The sequence below is a fragment of the Elaeis guineensis genome, chromosome 13, assembly GCF_000442705.2.
Source record: "Elaeis guineensis isolate ETL-2024a chromosome 13, EG11, whole genome shotgun sequence".
Classification (NCBI taxonomy): domain Eukaryota; kingdom Viridiplantae; phylum Streptophyta; class Magnoliopsida; order Arecales; family Arecaceae; genus Elaeis; species Elaeis guineensis.
In genome coordinates, this window is record NC_026005.2 from 26,790,256 (window position 1) to 26,797,801 (window position 7,546).

Genomic DNA, 7,546 nt, shown 5'->3' on the forward strand with positions numbered 1-7,546 from the left:
CTCTGCGGCCCGGCCCGGCCCGCCTGTCCCCTCTCTTTCCCTCCCTAATAAAAATCATAGAGCATGTCAGTGATCCATGATTTATGGAAGTACCGGCGCGATTTTACCCGCACCCCTCCCCTCTCCTGCACCGACGGATTTCACCCATGGCCTCACTGGATTTGCCGGCTGATGCTCCTGTCTGCCACCTACGAGAGCCGTCAGGGCATTCTCGAAAACAACCCACCCCAAAATAATTATCAGCTACAGTGACACAAAAAAAAATATATATACGTGACTTACCGATCGAGGAGTGGTCACCGGAGACGATGCGAGAGACGGAGATTAGGTGGATACGATTTGTGATGCGAGGGGTTGAGGGGAGAAGGGAGCGGCTTCACACGACGGAAAAGGTGGGGGTTTTGTTTTTAAAAAAATTATATAAATATTTTTTTAAATTTATCTTAATTTCATTCACATCCCTTCAGATTTAAAATGCCTCAATTACAACCGCTAAACTATCTAAATGCATCAATATGCTCCTTCTTTCCATCTCAAAATGCTGTCATATAATCCTGACATGGTGTTCTATTTTTTCAAAATGATAAAATTATCCTTGATTTCAATATCAAAAATTGAAGATTAAATGGCATCGCGAGGAGGAGGAGCAACACTATCCCTCGCCTAGCCAACGCCCCTTCGAGGTGCGCCGCCCCCTCTGGCGTCCACCACGTCGGTCACAAGAGTTGGTTCAGTAAAAAAAGATTTTTATCTTTCTTGACAATTAAAAGTTAGAATTTTATCTATTCTAACCATAAAAAATTATTTTTTAAAATTTTTTGAACAAATAAAAATTATCAAAAATTAAATCATTATCTTTTCTGCCAACCTAAAATCATTTTTTCCCATTGGACCCACTGCTGAGTTATCTGATTATTCTTACCGAGACCTTCTCCGGTTAATTTTTTATCATCAAAACTTAGAAACATCTGGGCCTGATATCATTTATGCACTTACATTTTGTATCTTGGATTTACATTTATCAATTTTAACTTATGACTCGAAAGCTTTTTTGCTGTAATTATGACTTAAAATTTTACTAACATTTGAAATTACACAATCTTTTGAATATTCTTCGCAGCAATTTTACCGAAGAGGCTTGTTCCAAAAATTTTACAAAATTAGCTGCACTTTGTTGTGGGATTTTTCATTGATATAAATTTCAGAAAGGATCTTCATGTATTTCCTAGTTCATATATGTTGACTACTTTTGTACATTTGGTGATGCAGAGCAACATATCACAATGGCTCATTAACTTATAAGTTGGAATAAGTGTTCTACCATCTCAATGTTGCAGAATCATTGGAAGGGCTGAAAGAACGATGGCACACTTTTGCAGATCCTGCTAGGCTTTTTAGTTTAAGTCACTGAGTGGTATATTTAGCTCTTTGAAAAAAATATGGCCAGCACTGTCCCTAGAGTCCGTTTTGTCAGATGTCCGAAATGTCTTAAGGTTCTCACAGAATTTGCTGATGTTCCAGTGTGCAAGTGTGGTGGATGTAGCACCATCCTTCGGGGTAAAGAATTCTCATCAATCAATTTTTGGTATTAGGAGTTGCTCTTTTATTTCTTCAAAGGTTTATTTTGACAATTCTTTTTCTTTTTTCTGTAATGCAGCAAAAAACTGTATTTCTGGTGGACAAAATGAGATTTTGTAGGATCGATTGGGAACACTTTACTAGAACTTACCAGACAGTGGCTTCTTGAACTATGGATTGTCCTATTCAAGGAAGGATATGGTTTCTATCTCTTCAAAAATGGAAAGCGAAAGAGAGAAACCAGTATTTGTAAATATTCAATCATCTTGTCCAAATGGTTTAATCGATGTGCATGAGAAGGTAGAATCATCAGAGCATCAAGAAAATAGAACTTAAGAAAGGGGCCTTGATCAACACACCCCTCAACCGACTGATCTTCTTGGGCCTGACACAAATGACACAAATATTGAAGTGGATAAGAGTTCAAAGCTTTGTCAACAGGGTCGTGAAAGCTTAAAGCTTAGTCATAGAATAGAAGATTCCATAGAATCTACTGACCTTGATACTTCCTTAGAGGAGGACACAGCTGGTGGAGTGTATGATGATAAACATGATAATATTTTGAGATCAACTACCAGAAACTCTCATGCTTATGATGCCAGTGTCTCCTCTATTGATGATGGCTGCAGTGATCATGTTTGTAATAATCATCCCATCTTACCTGAAAGTGGTTTTACACAGAAAAAGGCTCTGGAATCGATTGATGCTGAAGGAAAAGAAGCAGAAGATGATGACTCTGAGGAGAGAAAGATGGTTGCTGATATTGGAGCAAAACCCATCCAGTAAGTCCAGATGAATCCATATGCAGTTCTAGGCATTACCTTAAGTTTCTTCTTGAAGACAAACTAATTTTCTATATCTTGTACCTTAAGTCCGGCTGAATCCAGATGCCATCGGAGGTTGGGGATGACCATTTGATTTCAAAATGGTCGTCGCTGGAATCTCATCGAAGAATAATCACCAGAAGCAAGGGATGCAAAATGACGGATGCTGAAATATGGAGGGCCGGCATCATATTTTGAAGGGAGGGATGCGCATTTCCATCTTTTCGAAGGGCAACATAACGGCATTATCACTTAAATGGATGGAAGAGGCACATTGATACATTTGGATAATTTGGAGAGTCTAATTGAAACATTTTAAATTTGAGAGGGTGTAAATAAAATTGAGGTAAACTTGAGGAGGTGTCCGTATAATTTTTTTTTATTTTTTATGAGGATAATTACGTCCAAAAATTTTATTAGAAGATTATCAAAGTAGTGATAATCTAGATAGCCACTACTCTCTTTGGTAATCTAGTTTACCAAAGAGATTACCAATCCAAAAAATATACCAAATATGGTAATCCAGATAATCACATTAAATTACCAGTAATCTAGATAGATTGCCAGCTACCAAATACAACCTTAGAGTCATGTTTTCTTATGCCTTGGGAGTTTGGAGAAGGAAGGAAAAGAAAAAAAAAAGTATTAATAAGAAAAAAAATATATATATATTTCTTTCTTCTTGACAGGGAGTTTAAAGCAAACAATAAAAATCATTTTTTTCTATTTGATTGGAAACAAAAATAAAGGAAAAGAAAGAAAATATTACAACCTTTTTTTATTATTATACCCTTAAAAGAAGTCCAACAAAACCAAAAAAAGAATTAAAAAAATCTTATTTTTTAATATTTTTTATCTTTCTTTTTGTTTTCATTGATTTTTTCCATCAATGGGAGTCTCAATTGGATAGGAGGTTTAGATGGGATGCTTTAAATAAGCCTTAAGATTGAAATATAGTATTAATTTTATTTTTTATTATTAAGAGGTAAGATGGAAATTATAAAAGATTCACTAACTCTCATTTTTTTTTCTCCAATTCCACTTGATTTGGAGAAGAAAAAGATTATGGATTTGAAGAGATTTATATTCCCTCCATTTCTCTTCTTTTCTTTCCATTTCTTTTATAAAAAAAACTCCCAACCAAGGGAAAGAAGTAACTTTCTCTTCTATTATTTTTCTCTCTCCTATGCTTCTCTCCTAACCAAAGCATTAAGTTATGAGTTAAGCTTTGTCTAGATAGCCCTCATAAAGAAAAGAAAAGAAAAAGAAAGAAATAAGAGGAAAAGGGAGGGGAACATCATCTTTATTTGGATAACCCTCGTAAGAGAAAGGAAAGGAGAAAGAGGATAGGTATTTTAAATCAAAAATATCATTGTAACCATTTTATATGTTTCAAGATTATAGAGAATGATTATTCAAAATTAATACACAGTCTATGATAAAACAAAAGATTATTAACAATCTATAATAAAACAATCTCACACACTTCAATTTTTTTTCTTTTTGCATGCTTTTTATTGCTTTTTGGTTATTAACTTCTAGAATATTTTTTGTTTGGCCTGCAAACATGTAAGTGGATTAAATATTTGTCCTACTGATTTTAATATTCAAAAGCTATTTGATGACATGGGTTAACTATGTTATAGATTATGATACTGTTTATGCAAGTCCATTGTCTATGATTGTGACATGATGAACCAGATTTTTTTAGTAATCAAGCAATAGATTTGGGGCTTCAATTAAAATCTAATTCAAAAAAAATCATTATATGGAGATCTCAAGCATCAATAGCTACATCCAACTTAGAGAAATTATGCTGCAAGCTGAATTATAGATGGATTGAGAATGACAAAAGGTATGAGAGGCAAGTGGAATTAACACAGGTGAGAGACTATAAAAATCTATACTATTCTATTAATAGGCAATATACAAATTAATAGCATGCCACTGCCATAATAAAGTCAAGTTGTGAAGTCAAAATCAACCTACATAGAATTTAGCTAATTCATGAAAAAATATTCAACAATATAGGTTCCAAATACTAAATTAGCATCTTAAATAACTAATAAAAAGAAAAATATCAACACTTCGCATCAACACTTCTTTTTCTATCAACCAAAAATTATTTGCTTCAACACTTCTCTTCGCATCAACCAAAAACCATTCGCATCAACATATCTTTCCTCTTCTTCATTAAAAAATCCAATATTTCTCTCAACTTATCAGGATGCTTGATAAGAAAAAAAATAAACATCTATCGGATGTTCAGGTGCAATAGTCAAATCGATAAAAAATTTATAAATTTCATCCTTTTGAATTGAAAGTTGCTACATGGCATTCTTAAAAATCTTATTTCCTTCATGAATTGCCTCATTTCCCTATTTGATTGCCTCAGCCATATTATCAATTGCCTCTATGATACCTCCAAACTCCTCTTCTTTTGACATCTTACTTTTCTTTATTTTTGAAGTTGTTGCACCTTATGGAGTATGAAAATATACTTCTTGTTGCTCATTGAATTCCATATTATCACTTATATTCTCAATGGTCATCTCATCTGAGAAACCAAATGATAAATACCATCAATGGTATCGATAAAATCATCCTTAATCATAGAGAATTATCGATATTTCAGCTCTCTACTGTCTCAATATCTCCCATTGCTCTATCATTTCTATAAAGAATCACCATCTTGTCATAATATGGAATAAGTTTGTTCCTCCACTCTTTAGCTTTAAGATGAGCCCATTGAAAGACAAATAAACATGTTATCAAAATTAAATATTGACATATAAATGAATAAAGACAAATAATCTAGACAAATCTTAATTAACTTTTCCTACGCTTCAGACTCAATAGTCCACATCTTAGTAGTTGGATCCCAAGCTAATCTGATCATTGAAAATTTTTTGAAAAAATCAAAATATTTTGAAAAATTTTCTTCTAGAGTCTTCCAATTATTTTTTACCTTCTCCTTGTCCAAATTTTTATTCAGTTTTTCATTTATCTCGACCACTAAATTTTCATATACTATTGTTGTAAATATTTCATTCACTTTATTTCTCATGTTATGTTGATGCATGAACGCCTCATGAGTGCATCATCCATGGTAGAGTTTCAGAACATAAGTTCTTTCTTCTTTGAGTTATCATTTGTATCATTCTTCCTTCTTAGCATGGTTGATCTACACACATTTACAAAAAAAAATACACAGAAACACATAATATAACATAAACATATAGTATATACAAAAACATTAAAACAAATATTATATCAAATAATTTAATGTTGACATTACAAGTATGAACAATCAAATAGATTTACCTATTGAATATAAGAAAGTAAACATAATATACAAACAGTTTGATATGACAGTAAATCAGTGATGTTACAAAATATAAGCATTCCATATAGTTGCAGCTATATGGTCTTTTATAATCTCTCCTTGAATAACATCTTCATCATCATTGTCTTAAGCACGCCTTTTATTTTTTATTTGATTTTGATTTATAAGCTCAGCATCTACTTCAGCAATAAGCTCCTCATCTAGGTCTATACTCATTAGATAATTATGCAAAATGCAACAAGATAACATTATATATTTTTGAGCTTTAACCCCATATATAGGTTCCATTGTATTTGCTATAATAGAAAATTATTTCTTTAATATACCAAATGCTCGTTCAATAGTATCATGCAAAGATGCATGTCGAAAATTGAACAACTCTCGGATAGTTTGTGATAGATTTCTCGAGTATTCTTTCAAGTGATAACACACTTCTCTATAAGGTACAATTAATCCATTTGTCAGCTGGTTCCTTGCACCAACAAGATAAAATTTATCTATTCAAATTTACAACCATCACATATGGTTGTTAATTAATGAGTACAATATTATATATATATATATATATATATATATATATATATATATATATATATATATATATATATATATATATATATATATATAAAATTATTTTGATTATCTTCAAGAAGTTTAAGATTATCTTCTCTTGATAATGCATTTTTTAAGATTCTTGAGTCAGTTGATATTCTTTCCCAACCTGATAAGATATACATAAATTTAAGATCAAAATCACATGCTGCTAATATATTCTAGATGGGATAATCTTCTCTACCATGATATTTAGGAGCATCTGCAATAGATATTTTTATATGGACATGAATTCTATCGATTGCTCCCCCACAATCCTAAAATTACACGTCTATGTTAACAATAATCTAATATAAAATTATTTGATATTTATAATATAGGATGATGATTTCATCTTAAAATATGGGTAGAATCGACTGTTGTTGAAAAATGTGGCAAAACTTGTGAGCCATCTGATTGTTTGAGAGCTTTTCTTCTAATTCAATTATAAATTTCAACACATTATGGAAAAGATGACTTATAGTTTCCCCAGACCTTCAAAATTAAAATTGAACTTCATGATTTCTAGCATTATGTATTAGTATATAAAGTATTTTCACAACTTGCTCTTCTATTAATTTGTCGAAATTCATAGGATGCTTATGCATGTAAATTTTAAATTTTTTTTAAAAATGTAGCGAAATAATAGATTAAAACTTTTTTAATCTAGAACATACATATATTAAGACACCTAAAGATCTAGTTCATATACTGAAAATAACATATACTGATTTTAATATGAAAATAAAATATGTGATTAGATCACATACCTATTTCGCTTTTTCTTTTTTCAAATCTGGATCTAGAAGATGAACAAGTTCTATCTAGCCGCGTAAATGTCTGGTGTTTAGGGGTATCCACTTAGGATCACCAGCATTGGTTCTTTTGATACAGATCCTTCTTCTCTAAGTTGGATCTTCTCGCAAAACTGAATCAAGTTTGGATCTTTGATCAAGTCTTGATCTCTCCTTGATCCTCTTTTTCTCTTCTTCTTTTTGATCTCCCTTTCTTGATCTTTGAAGCAACCGAGACACAAAAATCAGATTAGAAGAGGGGATGCCTAACCTCTTTGAGTGTGGGATGATGGGACGCCCAACCTCCTTAGGCATGGGAACTTGAAGAGGGAGAAAGAGGGGGCATGGAGGCCATGGAAGGGGCTTGGGATGATCTAAAAATTCTAATTAAAAGACTTAGAGAAGGGTATCTT

The 7,546-nt window shown here is 32.3% G+C and overlaps 1 long non-coding RNA gene across 1 annotated transcript; it reads left to right on the forward strand.

The window, feature by feature from the left end:
• Positions 1-119: 119 nt before the first annotated feature.
• On the forward strand, positions 120-3,089 carry LOC109505112 (uncharacterized). Its single transcript, XR_003799202.2, has 4 exons — positions 120-392; positions 1,270-1,557; positions 1,658-2,360; positions 2,451-3,089. It is a non-coding gene; the product is annotated as an uncharacterized lncRNA (long non-coding RNA).
• The last annotated feature ends 4,457 nt before the right edge of the window (positions 3,090-7,546 follow it).